This window comes from Plecotus auritus (genome assembly GCF_963455305.1).
Source record: "Plecotus auritus genome assembly, chromosome: 11".
Classification (NCBI taxonomy): Eukaryota; Metazoa; Chordata; class Mammalia; order Chiroptera; family Vespertilionidae; genus Plecotus; species Plecotus auritus.
The window spans coordinates 52,946,346-52,961,905 of record NC_137777.1 but is presented as its reverse complement, the minus strand read 5'-3'; the positions used below and the strand labels follow the sequence as shown (position 1 = coordinate 52,961,905).

Here is a 15,560-nt window from a genome sequence, read left to right as displayed (position 1 = left end):
AAGAAACGTTTGCTCCAAGGCGCCAAGGGTGCGAACCTTTATAGAAAATACACAGAAATGAACAGACTAAAAAGGGAACTCGTTCTCAACAGAGAACTCTGCTACGTGTAAATAATTACTTCAGATGGATTACATTGGCTCTGCACATCACAGAGACTGTGCACGTGGACAGGTCCGCCCCCAGAGCTTAGGCACTGGGGCCGCGGGCACCGGGGCGGCTGCTGGTGGAGCTGAGGGGCGTTCCCAGCCCGAGCACCTGCACATCGTTTTATTTGTAAAACCCTTCCCCAGGCTTCTAGCCACGCTTCTTCTCTGCTACCCTCTGTTCACGGACTCCTGGGCTGACTCGGGTGGTTCTGTGTATCCATCTCATGCCGCCGTCCGTGATGACCTTCGTGTCCAGCCCGACGTAATCGAGAAGCTCAAACGGGCCGTGGGGGCCCTGCTCCCTGCTTCTCTGCGATGGCCATGTCTTCCTTGGACGCGTCACCTCGTTGGTACCGCCGGACTGCTTCCATGAGTAGGCGCCAGCAGGCAGTTCACAATAAACCCAGGCATGGCCTTGCAAGTAACAGGGTGCTTTCCCGGGGTTTGGCTGAGGTCTGGCAAGATCCAAAGGTCTCCTGCTGGCCACTGCTGTTTTAATGGCTTCCACAGGCTTCATCATGGGCGCTGGGCTGAAGGAGTGGGACCGGCGAAGCGTCCTGTCTGGTGGTGGCATTGGCGATGCTCCTGATCTGCAAAGAGGAAGTGTTGCTGGCAAATATCAGGTGTTCCTCACTTGCAGGTTCTCACGATGCCCCACCACCAGGTCCATGCTGTGGGCTACACAGGCTGCGACGGTGTGGGTCCATATGCTGCTCAGGGTCTTCACCAACGCATTGCCTGCCTGTCAGGGTTTTCTGCAAACTTCTTGGCTATTTTCTTAAGGTTTTCCTCAATTCCCTTTTGGGATTTAGCCAGGATATCCTCTGCCTGGTCCACCAACACTGCTGTGTGGCCAGTGGCTGCAGCAGCCTGGGCAATGCCAGCACCCATCAGCTCGCCGCCGCCCACCGCCATGTGCTTGGTGATAATTTTCTTTCCCGTGGCTGAGGCGTGGACAAAGAGGATACCGTGCACACAAGCTGCCAGCAAACCTCTGGGGGCAAAGACCCTCCATCAGTTAATTTTTGAGAATATTCAGCTAAATGACTACATGCTTTTTGTTTGTGTTTGCCAGAATAGGATATCATGTGGTCATTTCAACATTGTGAACAATATTTTATTGTTTTAATTTTTTATTTATAGACTAGAGGCCTGGTGCATGAAAATTCATGCACTGGAGGTGGGGATTCCCCAGCCCGGCCTGCCCTCTCTCACAGTCTGGGAGCCCTCAGGGGCAGGAGGCAACCTGGAGATCAGGGGAAGGTGATGCCCCATCACACCTTTGCTGCTGCCACTGCCGGCAGCACAAGCCTCAGCTGGCCCGGGTTACCTGAGCAGCCCTGGGCGGCTGGGCAGCCACCATCCAAGGCTTGCCTGTGCCTCAGGCCGGTTCTGGGCGGCTGGGGGGCTGAGGGAACTGGGGGATTCCGGAGGCAGGCATGCGGCAAGGCCAGGCCTGCTTGAGGGCAGGCCTGGCCTTGCCGCGTGCCTGCTGCCCCGGCGGGGCTGAGGGGACTGGATGCTGCCATCTGTGGCTGTGGGCGCTGCCATCTTTGAGGGTGTGGCCGTCAATTAGCATATTCCCTCCTTATTGGCTGTGGGTGCCGCCATCTTTGTGACGGCATGAGGGTCAATTAGCATATTCCCTCTTTATTTGATAGGATTTGAAAGAGAGAGGAAAGGAGAAAGAGATTAATTTTCTGTTCCACCCATTTATGCATTCATCATTTGATTGTTGTATGTACCCTGACTGGGGATCAAACCTGAAACCTTGACATATCCAGATGATGCTCTAAACAACTGAGCTACCTAGCCAGGGCTATGGTAAACATTTTAAGTGCCTGTGAGAGAGGCTGGCACACACAAACATAACATATGCAGTCTTAGCTTTTATTAAGTTTATATTCTGCAGAAGCAAAGCGATACCTAAAATAACATACTGTTACAAATTAATAAATATTATGTAGAAAATTAATGGCAGTACCGTATGGTCATAATTGACAAGGTGATACATTTAGAACAGATAATAAAAGAAATGCTACTGTTCCAGTTATCTATTTCTATAACAAATTGCTCCAAAATATGAAAGCTAAAAAACAGTTTTATAATCTCACAATTTGGGGCAAAGAGAATTCTTCAGCTCCAGGCTGTGTTCACTGATTTGCTTTGATGGTCTTCAACTGGAAGATGGGCTAAATCAAGATCTGGCGCTGTGTGTAGAGGTGAGCAGAAAGCTGGGATCTAGACCTGGTGCTGTGTGTGGAGGTGAGCAGAAAGCTGGGATCTAGACCTGGTGCTGTGTGTGGAGGTGAGCAGGAGGCTGGGATCTAGACCTGGCTCTGGGTGTGGAGGTGAGCAGGAGGCTGGGATCTAGACCTGGCTCTGGGTGTGGAGGTGAGCAGGAGGCTGAGATCTAGACCTGGCTCTGTGTGTGGAGGTGAGCAGGAGGCTGGGATCTAGACCTGGCTCTGTGTGTGGAGGTGAGCAGGAGGCTGGGATCTAGACCTGGTGCTGTGTGTGGAGGTGAGCAGGAGGCTGGGATCTAGACCTGGTGCTGTGTGTGGAAGTGAGCAGGAGGCTGGGATCTAGACCTGGCTCTGGGTGTGGAGGTGAGCAGGAGGCTGGGATCTAGACCTGGTGCTGTGTGTGGAGGTGAGCAGGAGGCTGGGATCTAGACCTGGTGCTGTGTGTAGAGGTGAGCAGGAGGCTGGGATCTAGACCTGGCTCTGGGTGTGGAGGTGAGCAGGAGGCTGGGATCTAGACCTGGTGCTATGTGTGGAGGTGAGCAGGAGGCTGGGATCTAGACCTGGCTCTGGGTGTGGAGGTGAGCAGGAGGCTGAGATCTAGACCTGGCTCTGTGTGTGGAGGTGAGCAGGAGGCTGGGATCTAGACCTGGTGCTGTGTGTGGAGGTGAGCAGGAGGTCAAGCTCCACCAGGCTGCTTCAACATATAGGTTCCCGGAGATGGGTCCTTTTGTTACATCTTGGCTTATGGCTACTAAATGGAATGTTTTAAGAAACAGGAAGTAGAAGGTATGAATATCTTAAAGCCTATTCCTACAGTGGCACAACGTCATGTCCATCATATTCGGCTTGTCAAGCAATAACTGAGCCTTAACAGACACAAGGGATAGAGCAAAGAGAACCCATCTAACAATTAGAGGCATATCAATAAATATGCAGCCACATGCACAGAGGAAGTTATTTGCTGGCATACAGTCATCCATTTCAATGGCAAGGGTTTGGGTGTGTGACTACCTATGTGTGTGTGTTTATTAAATTGATTGCATGACATTGGTTAATATGATCATATGGGTTTCTATGTTACAAGATCTAATTATACTGTGGGCCACCACTCAAAGTCAAATCTTCTCCTGTCATCATATTTTAGGACCTCCTTCAGCCCCATCCCCCATAAGTGTGTGTTTTAATTGTCAAATACATATGCCCCTTTAGTTCCCACTGTGGTATTATAAATGGAACAAAGCCTGTATGCTCAGTTCATCATTAGAAATAGATCTGTATTACCTGTTTCTGATTCGGAATGCACTTGGAGTTCAAGGGATGTTACAAATATTTATTTACTATTGACAGTGTCCCATTATTGCAAGCCTCTTTCTCATATTTGCCCCCCTCCCCTTCTTGCTATTCTAAACTCTCATTGTCCTTGAATCTTTGCATTTGGTATGGCAGATTACTTACAAAGCGAAATTTGCCTTGCTCATATTAATGATGTCTCATGGCATGCCTTAGACCTTGGACATAATCCATGGCATGACCCATCTTAACCAGTAGTGAGTACGGAGCTAGGCAAAGAATGTGAAAAATATGAAGAACATATCCTAGTACATTTTCAGTGTCACCTTTTTCTTTCAATCCTTTCTGATAATCCTGGAAACGGGACCTGGCACCGTGATGTTGGTTGTGTCTTCCTTTGCCTTTCTTGCAGTAGGAAGTAGAGCACTCTCTCTCGGAGCCTCTGTAAATAACATCAACAGTTCAAACCAGGCTTTGTCACATAATTTTAACTTAACTAGAAAATACACAGTGATTAAAACTGTAGCTGTATGACCAGATGGATTTGCATTTTACATTTATTCCCTTTCTGATTGCCTTTCTATCACGTGTTTGCCAGAAATCTATCCTCCTCTTATGAGGTCATTGCACTCTGCTAGTGTAAAGAAATATACACTAACATAATACTCAATCGCATGTATCTACCATGGATTCATTTATTCATTCATTCAAAAATAATTTGGAGTAACATTATAGTCAACTATGAGGCTAAGTTTTGAAATACTTGTGACAGTATTTGAATATATATTGATATAAAGCTATAGAATTCCTGTTAACATGTTTTATTTGTATTTTTGAAGTCCTAGGTCACACATTCATTTAACATTGAATTTTCATATCACAGACATTCAGGTACAAACTTACAAATTGCTACTTAATATGCAACCAGAGATTTGATTCCACCTTCCCAAATAGTGCTCCAAGTCCATCAACTACGTCAGAATAATGTGCTGTTCTTATTAAAGTACAGACTCCTTGGCCCTGGCTGGGTAGCTCAGTTGTTTAGAGCATTGTCCAGATATGTCAAGGCCTTAGGTTCCATACTCAGTCAGGGAACATTAAACAAATCAACCAATACCTTTCTGATGTGTGAATATCAACCCAAGAATCAAGAAGTCACTGGTTTAATTCATGGTCAGGACACATGCCTGGGTTGCAGGTTCCATCCCCAGTAGGGGGCATGCAGGAGGCAGCCGATCTGATAATGTTTCTTTCTCATCAATGTTTCTATCTCTTCTATCCTCCCTTCCTCTCTCTCTAAAATCAATAAAAATATATTTTAAAAAATAACTAACCAATGAATGCATAACTAAGTGGAACAACAAATTGATATATATCTCTCTTTCCCTCTTTTCTTGCCTCTCTCTCTCTCTCTAAAAATCAATAAATACAATACAGACTCCTTGACCCTTATTACACATAATCAATAAAGGAATCTCTAGTGTAGAGGTTGGACACCTACATTTTTTTCAAAGCATCCCAGGTGATTCTTAATCACAGATGTTGACATATTGCATGTGTCTGAAACATTTGAATCTAGGAACTGACTGGCTCAGTTTATACAAATTCCATTTTAGTAATAACATAAATAGAAATAGAAATTAGAAAGTGTTTACTTTTCTAGTGCAAACATGCATGGTGAAAGGGTGCTACTTTCAATTTCCTGCTAAAGTTAAAAGTAATAACTTATATTCTAAGGTACAGAGATGTTGAGTCCGTCCAACTGTATCATGCCCATTTTGGAACCAGCATCAAAAGTCAGAATCCACAAATATACCCCAGGACAAACCCCGGAGACAAACCCTTGGTTGGCGCACGCAGCAGTTCTTGGTTGCGAGGGGCTGTTCTGTGCACTGTAGGATGTTCAGCAGCATCCTGGGCTTTACCCTCTATATGCCAGTAGCAACCAACCCTCTCACATTTGGGATGATCAAAATGATTAAATGTCAAATGTACCTGGGGCGGGGCTGAGGAATAGACCCCAAAGAGAACCACTGAGATGTTACCATATTTTATAGTCGCAACCTAACCCCTCCACCTGTGAATACTTCCCAAGCCTCAGTTTGCCAGGTAGCATGGTTAACTGAGTGACAGACCAGCTTTAGGAAGGCGCCCCTAACCGGGAGGCCAGCCCAACCGTCCAGCTGTTACCCTTCAAGGATAACTGTGTTTCCTACATTCCTTATGAGGTGGAAATCCTAAGTACATTTAAAAAATAGCATCATTATTATTATCTTTCCAACTTAGGAGAGTGAGTTATTCACATTGTGCTGATAGGTGTGCATGCAAGATTTTAGCATTTACCCTAGAATTCTGTATTTAATCTACAAGGAATTAACACATGTCAAAATGATTTTGATTGAAAGATTACACAATGCTCATATCAGTACCGGGTCTGAGGGCAAAATAGAGTATCCGGCCTCATTTGCGGATAAAGCAGTCCTGTGTATTACTGTGCCGCTTTAAAGGATTGCTTTATATGGCTCACTCTTCCTCTAAAGCTCTTAAAGCTATCGCCCCATACCAGGAGATGAAGTTCAATTTTAAGCCATTTTGGAGGTTAGCTTAATTTTTCATATTAAACTCAGAAATCCAATTTAGGGCTTAATCCTTCTAGATGATAATAAATGATTCCATTTTCATTTCATTTGTTTTTGAAACAAGTGTAACAGGATTTGAATAAATCAAACTCTCGCCAGTGAAAGAGCCAGAGCTGTGGCCCTCTGTGAACACTTCTCACACAGCGTTCCGGTTTCACGCAGGAAGTTGCTCTTTCGTTTTTGTAAACTGGAGTCATTTGTTACAATAGAAGTAAAGCTCTGAACAGTAATAGAAATCAGGCTGAGAAGTTGATAAGGAACTTATTGGTTTCTTTATTTTATGGAGCAGTGTGATTTTAAAAACAAAATAAGATAGCTTGAGCAGCATGGGTTTAATAGATTGGGAAGATCATATTCTGACTTTGGTTTATGTCCAAACTTGACCACCTCTGTAAACCCAGAAACCGTGCTGATATATTCTATGCCTCAGTTTTCTTTCCGTAAGACAGAACTGATACTCTACCTACATCTGAGGACTGGCAGAGAGATTGCGTCTAGAGCGCCCAGCACAATGGATGACGAGTAATTGATCAAAAATATATACGCATGTCTGTTCGTAAGTTCCAAAGTAGAACCACCTTTTACTCAAAAGTAAATCTCTCCCTGCGTTAGGGGCCATGGCACGATTTCGTTTACTGTACGTGCTCCAGAAAATTAGCCAGTAAACCTACCTGAGCGTTCCCCGCCCCTCCCTCCCGCGCTCGCTCACAGCCGGCCCTTCCCCACGTGGGACTGGCTCCTGAGCACCTTGGAGTGGGCTGGCCGCTCAGAAGAGCGCAGGGTTCTGAGCTTTCCTCTTTTCATTCTGCAACATTACCTCAGGCTAGCAATCTCCCCAGGACTGCTCATTCTAGTACACACATATTTAGTTTTTTGTTTCCTTTCGTTCTGTCTTTCCACATTATATTGTTCTGTCCTAAAAGCAGCATGTATTTCAGAACAGTAGTCAGTTAACTCTTCGTCACAGGTGCTGCTCTGACAAGTCAGGGGAGGGCTGCACGGGGCATTAGTGATGCGATGTGCAAGACAGTTTCAGTCCTCATAAGCAGAGAAAGTTCATATATGAGTATAACATGATTTTTTAAAGTTAAATATTTTAGAAATAGGTTGCAGATTAAATTATAAGCCTGTATCACTGTACAATTTCATTTTCCTTCGTTTTGAGAAATATTTTCTTCTCTTCTTAGTCACTAGCTAGATATACTTTCTGAATAATACATTCTCATCTATATTATCGTTGATATATCTCAGTTTTCTTTGAAATACCCATGTAGGCCAGCTTCTGGAGATGACTGACGAGCCCAAAGCATACTTCCTCTCTCTGTCGGGTCGGGTCTAGGAAACTGGGTGAAACATGTTGAAATGAGTCTGTTTTGTCTCAGAGAGGTACAGTGGCCGCCAGAATTTGAGGAATCAGGATCAAGGAAAAAACGCAAAGTCCAAGGCCTAATCTCATCTGTTTTTCTCTTACCATGCTCCAGTGCACCCAAGCAGCGGAAAGATGAGCAGAAAGTGGCAGCTGGGAGGCCCCAGGCGAGGCGGAGTTTCAGCCAGTGTTGCAGGTTCGGGGACCCAGTACTGGAACACAGGGCCCACCAAAGGGAGCCCTGCTGAACACAACAGACTCCAAGCTTTCCATCACACCAGGAGCCAGAAACAGACCAGTCCCCACAAAGCTTGAAGGCCAGTTCCAAATTAGCTCAAGATCAGAGTAACTGCACAGCTGGTCACGGCCACAGATTTCCTAAGCAAGGAAGGGGACAAAGAAAAGAAAAGTGCTTGAAAGGCCAATTGCATTTTGATTCTGTCTGGCATAGATCAAAAGCAGATCATGTGACCCTTCACCCTTTGTTCCTGTGTGAGATCAATGACAGGCGTGTGAGTTTCAGTGGCAAACAATAACATTTCTTTAATTTAGTCTAAAAACATGCACTCCTAGTCAGGTGTGTAATACCAAAATCAGCTTCCCTGGGGAAAGGGGACTCCTCGCGCACTCAGTGAGTGTCAGGAGTTGAATTTTGGGGAGGATCTAGAAAAAAAATAGGTGTTTTGTTCAATCAATATCTCTCACCCCAAATTTAAATTTAAAGAAACTAGCCTGTGAAATCACATTGTGGGAGTGAAAAATAAAAATGTTTTAATGGCCCTAACTGGTTTGGCTCAGTGGATGGAGCGTCAGCCTGCGGACTGAAGGGTCCCAGGTTCGATTCCAGTCTAGGGCATCTACCTTGGTTGCGGGCACATCCCCAGTGGGGGGTGTGCAGGAGGCAGCTGATCGATGTTTCTTTCTCATTGATGTTTCTAACTCTTTATCCCTCTCCCTTCCTCTCTGTAAAAAATCAATAAAATATATTTTAAAAAAAATATTTTAATGATAATCTTTATCCCATCCCACTTTATTTTCCACCATAATTTGTGTTGCCAACTTTAGTAATACTTGCAAGTTGAAGTAAATGTCCTCAAAATAGGGAATGCAAGCCCGGTAAAACCAGCATTGTGTTTAATGGTTATGGCCATGCCGCACTCTGAAGATACAGAGAAACATTACTAATTACCAACAGATATGGACTATTTGAGTGACAGCTTGCATTTTAATATGTTGGTATAATTTTTAAACTTTATTTGCATTTTTGTCTGTTCCTTGAACCCACCCTCCTGTTAGTATTAAACTGCTCCACTTTCTTTCCAAGTCTGTGATTTTTACCCAGAGCTTTCGCTGCTTGGAAAGAATGATGGGTAGGTAACCTAAGCTGGACTACTCAGAACACCAACTGCCTAACCTTTAGGGCTGTTGCAGACTAGACACGTGCCAGCTTGGCCAGAGCCTGGCTGGAGATGTGATCAGGAGCCATTGGCGGCTGTCTTCCCAGTGTGTACACGGAGCTAAGCAGTCAGCTACAGGAAGCGCTGAAGCCAGCGTGCATCAAAACGCAGAATTAAGCCAGAGACAAATCATATCTGTGATGCCACATGCCTGGACCATTTGCTCCCAGCAACACTGATATCATGGGCCCCGGGTCCTGTCTTCCACTTCAACTAATTGAGGTTAGGTTGTTGCTGCTTGCAACAGAATTCTAATTAATAGAGGAACTTGCATCTGGAAATGGGAAATTTGCTTGGTCGTGGGACAACAAGTATTTGTTCATCCCAGGAAGGAAGAAGGCTAGCTATGTTGCACATTGGTTAACACTTTCTTAAAATCATTATCTGCTCTATCTTGAATTGATTCCCTACAAGTCTGGAGCTTTGGAAACCGAGTATGGAAACATCAGCATATTAAATGACATGGTGTCATTCAGATGGCCTTCGGCAAGTGCTCTGAAAGATACAAGCTATAACCTAAGCCACGACATCTGAAAGTAGACAAGAAATAGCTACCCAGCTATCCAGCTTTTCTCATTCTTCCAGGCCCAGCAGTCCCAGACCTGGGGAGTGAGACTCTCCTGAGCGTGGCTGAACTAAATGAGTGGATTATTCCTCCCCGTGCTGAGGTTTGTGCGAGCCTTAGGAACGAGGCCCCTTAGAAGGGTTGGGAACTGCGGCCTCGGGGTCCCCCAGCCCTCTTTTGGCCTGTTGCTAAGCTGTACGGTACGACTGATGCAGATACAGCTGTCAGTGTTTGAAGGCACTTAGTAATCATGACGTGTTGCATATTTACAAGGCCGTGTTGCTCCGAGGAGCCACCATATTAATAAAGTAAAAGCAGCTGCAGCAGCAGCAGCGGTTAGTGGAATTGGTAGCAGCAATAGTCAGAATAAAATAAAATAAGCCTATGTATGGGGTTGAGCGGCTTAGGGAAAATCATTCCCACTCACAATTCATCCACCAGTGATCATCAATAAGACTTTACATTATTGTAGTAATGTAAATAAAGTGCAAATCTCTCAAGATGACCACTAGCAAAACAATATTCTGGACAGAAGCAGCCGCTGGGCTGTAGTCCCTGGTTCTGTCCTGAGAAGTCCTTTGCTCTAGGGCCCTAGTTCCTCATCGTCATTGCCCCCGTTACTGTAGTGACTTCAGGATAGAGAGAGGTGACTTTCTTGGCAGTATTCTAACACACACGTTATTAAATTGTCACCGTAAATCTAAGCCAAGGCTAGGTTATTTCAAAACACCTCAAATGCAAAGAGAAATACCCCCAGAGGAGCACAAAAGTGGATAATCTGAATTAAAAGGCATGTTTTATTGTTTTGTTTTTTATGGAATATAGATCTTTTAAGTAAGCATTTCCCTCTGCTTTTAGCTTCAAGCCTTTTCTCTCTCTGAAGTCAAATCCTCTAGGCCTTTTAAAACCAAGGTCAAAGGACAACAGACCCCAGTCTCTCTAATCTTTTATCTAGTATCCACTATGCTCAGTTCTTTCAACAACCTATTTCACCACGGAGGAGAAGGTACACGATAACACATAAACACAAAGGATCTTAAGAGACTGCTATAACCAATCCTACACCAACAAATTAGACAACCTGGAAGAAAGGGACAAAGTCCTAGAAACACTTTTCTAAGACTGAATCATGCAGAAATGAAGACCTGAATGGACTGATTATGAGAAGGAGAATAAATCAGTACTAAAAAAAAACTCCCAACAAACAAAAGTCCAGGACCAGGTGGCTTCACTGGTGAATTCTACCAGACACTCAAAGAATACCTACCCTCCAACCATTCCAAAATATTGAGGGAGAGGGAACACTTCCAAACTTATTTCATGAAGCCAGTGTTACCTTGATACCAATACGAGAGAAGGATACCACACAAAAATAAAATTATAGGGCAATACCACTAATGAACATAGACGCAAAAATCTTTACAAAACATTAACAAACAATTCAACAGCACATTGAAAGGACCACACACCATGACCAACTGGAATTTATTCCAGAGATGCAAGGATGGTTCAACATCTGCAAATCAATTAATGTGATACACCACATTAAAAAAAAAATACAACATTATAAAGGACATGCGTGACAAACCCATAAATAACAGGGCGATCAGGGCCTGCCGATGGCTGGTTGCCATCTGTGGGACAATCAGTGGGGCAATCAGGCTCCCGCTAGCACCCACCTTGGCCAGGTGCTGCCCACTCGCCTGCTCCACCATCCTGCTGCAGGCCCGCTTTCGTAGGGGCCCATCGGGGCTGGCAGCACCTCCACTGCTGCCCGCTGCCAGTGCCATGTCACCAAAGCCTGCCATGTTCCACGCTGCCCCCTGGTGGTCAGCGCACATCATAGTGAGTGGTCGAACTCCTGGTAAAACTCCCGGTTGAGGGGAAAATTTGCATATTAGGCTTTTATTAATTGGATTTATTCAATGTAATGAATAAAGGATAAATATCATCTATTTATATAAAAGCCTAAGTGACCAGAACAACCGGTCGCTATGATGTGCACTGACCACCAGGGGGCAGACACTCAATGCAGGAGCTTCCCCCTGGTGGTCAGTGTGCTCCCACAGTGGGAGCGCCACTCAGCTGAGACCCACCAGCCCAGCGGCAGCCACTCCCTCCCTCAGTAGTCCTGCAGGTCCAATGTCAGAGAATGGGCTAGGCACCAATGGACCAGCGCCGCTAGCACGATGCCAACAGCACCGCCAGCCTCCTGGAAGTCAGCTTCAGGCACCGTGGCCACTTCCCCTCCCTAGATGCTCTGCAAGGAAGAAACAATATAAAAGCGGCCACCAGGTGGCTCCCGACAACCAGTACAAAAGTCAGAGGGATGGGTCCAGATCCCATGCCACCAAGGGCGTCCCACCGCCTGCCCAGAAGGCCAATCGCATCCCGGCCCCTTACCCCACCCACCTCAGAATCCCATGCATGCACAAATTCATGCAACGGGCCTCTAGTACACACACAAAAGAACTCATTTCCTCTCTGAGCAATTGATCCAAGTAATAATCTCAAACTTTAGATGAGACTACCCTCCCACTAAGGTGTATGCCTTTGCCTTATAATTCTTAATGACACAGCTATCTTCAAAACAATTTCACATCTTCAATACTCATTCAACAACCCAATTATAGTGAAATACATACACTACTAAGAGTATGCCATCTTTGAATTAAATATTATTGGTGTTTTGCTTTTTCCTGTAGTTTTACTTTGTAATGTAAATTTTAAATACATGCTCTTCTATATGAATGAGTTTACTAATACTTGTGTTTTATTTCATTAAATTGGTTTAAACCAAGAAATCACTCTGAAGAAGGGATATGCTATAATGAAGAAAGATGTGGAGATGAGAGTTTTGGAGCATCACAGAAAACCTTACCAATTTCATAACATTTACTGAGCTCAGACAAGTTCAAAGGGAGACTTTGATACCTAATGCTACATAAGCTACAACCTATGAAATGCATGCAGATACAATAATTTGTCTCATTATTGTATTTGATGCCTCTTCAGTATAAAAATCAAATAAATGTTCCTCCATATGAAATGAAATATATCAGTGTTTAGGATAGAAATAATTTCCAATTTTATAGGGAATTTATGGCCCTTTTGAATCATCAAGGTACATAATGGAATCTGCACTATATAATGAGGAATTCTAGAACATAGAGCCTTTCTACATTTATCAGAAAGAGTCAGGCATTAACTAAGAACTATACTTTTTAATACAAAATATGGAACACCCATAATAAATTTATTTGGTCAAAAATTTTATAAATGATATGATAGCTTCTTTAGTGAGCATTTTTAATTCTTTTTTTTTTTTTTCTAAGAAAACTCATCCTCTATAATGCAAGTCTTAAATTTAAATAGTAACAATCAAGGTCATTTGATCAGTCAAAAAAAATCACATGAACTCTATTTTTTTAAATATATTTTTATTGATTTCAGAGAGGAAGGGAGAGAGAGATGGAAACATCAGTGATTAGAGATAATAATTGATCAGTTGCCTCCTGCATGCACCACTCTGGGGATCCAGCTTGCAACCCAGGCATGTGCCTTGATTGGGAATCAAACCATGACCTACTGGTTCATAGGTTGATGCTCAACCACTGAATCACACTGGATGGGCCACATGGACTCCATTTTATAGCAAAATTGTTGCTAAGACAATGATTATTAGAAACTAGAGGCTCGGTGCATGAAACTTGTGCACTCATGGGGGGTCCCTCAGCCCGGCCTGCACTCTCCCACAGTCTGGGAGTCCTTGGGAGATGTCCAAGTGAGGGCTTAGGACCACTCTCCATGGGGAGCAGGCCTCAGCTGACAGTCAGACATCCTTAGTGCTGCCGCAGAGGCGGGAGAGGCTCCCGCCACTGCCGCTGTGCTCGCCAGCCCCGAGTCTGGCGTCTGGATGAGTGGCGCTCCTCCTGTGGAAGTGCACTGACCACAAAGGGCAAGCTCCTGCATTGAGCGCCTGCCCCCTGGTGGTCAGTGCATGTCATAGGGACCGGTCGTGTGCTGTTTGGCCAATTTGCATATTAGCCTTTTATTATATAGGATATTGACATTTAAATTCTCATTCAAATGTTGATACTGAATATCAGTGTAAGATCACAAAGTACCTTCCAATGTAACAAACATGATTCTTTATAGATGTGGACAATTTTAGGTAAGTGAAAAATCATGAAGACAGTAGAGTTACATAAATAATAAAAAAAGTAATGAGAACAGTGTATTTTATCTTCTTTTTCATCATTGATCAATAGGAAGTAAGTTACTCTTTGTCACTTTTATGTGAATATGTATTTCCTTTCCCTGTATGATGTCTGTGTAAATGTGTATATAGGAGAATAAAGACAAAATAGAATGTTTGATAAATATGAATTATAAACACATTTTAAAGAATTGACATTAACAAGTGAGATATTGGTTAAATTTCAATAATTGAACTCAAGTTTATAAACTGCTTTATTAGTAGAGCCCACTACCATCTGATTATATTTCAAGAATATGTGCATACAAGTTTGAATTCTAGATCAGAATATACAGGATATCTTACACAATAGTCAGACCTACCAGGGGTTTTAAGCACTTGCAAAGCAATGAGGAAGACTCAGATTTCTCTGGAATTCTTTAAGAAGATGAAATACTAATAATTCTCAAGTGTTTGAGCTGATTGGTTGGCACACTTCACTAGGAAGTTTTCTGTATCTAAGCATATCTTATAACAAATTCATGATAATAGCATCTGAAAATGTACTTATTGTAATCAAATAATTCTGAATGGCCCATGGTAAATCGCTGAGAATTTGCACTTTTTTGCATTTCCTTTATTTATTGGGATCAGTGTTCTATTTATGTCTGTATTTTAGTTTCAACCACTAACATTTGGTTATGTTTATTGATATGTATGTACATGTATTCAACTAAATCCATTACTTTGTATATATAATGAATTTAATGTAATAAATCTAATATATTGATGAGATTTCATCAAATCAAATCAAATATCAAAAGCATGCTGAGTCCTGTACACCTCATCAGACAATCTTAAAAGTGTACTTGACCCTCTCTTGAGGTTGTATAATGGTATTGTTTTTGTGATATTTTTTTCTGGCCCTAAGGTTAACAAATGTAAGATAAATTTTCATTAAGAAATGAAAAAACAGTTACCAAAAATTCTCAATTCTAATGAACATAAACCAAAATAAACATAAAATACATTTTTAAAAATTTTGTCTGTGACAAAAATCAAAACAGCTTTATTAAGCCTACTATCCAATATGATGAATTAGTTTGGCTAAATGCTTAAGAAATTACCAAAATTGTTACTTGCTTTGTGCTAGGTAGACCCAGTCATGAAGTAGTAAAATGGTGACTTTTGTTGTTTCTTTACCATTATTGACTATGTGAAATCTTGCTCGAAGTATAACAGACCAAATGTGACTTTCCTGTTCTGATGTGGCCAAGTAAAGAATAGATCGTGACATTATAATGCACAACAGTTTCTCTGGACTTTAATAAGCCAGGTTGAAAATCTAGGCAGCAGGGCATCTTGGGGTAAAGAAGAAAGCTTCCAACAACCCCATTAAACTGGTCGATTGCTCTTGTATTTTGTTTGCAGAATTCAATTTCAATAAAATTGATTATTTTTTTAACGAAAACCTTTCTAGATTTTTATGTAATGTTTACAAAACACCTTCAAAATTTCAATTATTGAGAAGGTAAAGGGGCAGACATCTCTAAATTTTAATAAAAACCTAAGCTATCAGCAAACACCAAATAGGGTAGATTGGAAAAGCAAAAATAGCTGAGGAGTTTGTTGCTCTTTAAAAAAGTCTTCTA

At 42.8% G+C, this 15,560-nt stretch overlaps 1 pseudogene across 1 annotated transcript; it reads right to left on the bottom strand.

Moving 5' to 3' along the window:
• Nucleotides 1–326: 326 nt before the first annotated feature.
• Nucleotides 327–8,839, bottom strand: LOC308236853 (hydroxyacyl-coenzyme A dehydrogenase, mitochondrial-like; annotated as a pseudogene). Its single transcript has 2 exons — nt 8,760–8,839; nt 327–1,141 (listed from the first exon to the last, which is right to left on the bottom strand). The product of its transcript is annotated as a hydroxyacyl-coenzyme A dehydrogenase, mitochondrial-like (transcript).
• Nucleotides 8,840–15,560: the final 6,721 nt, after the last annotated feature.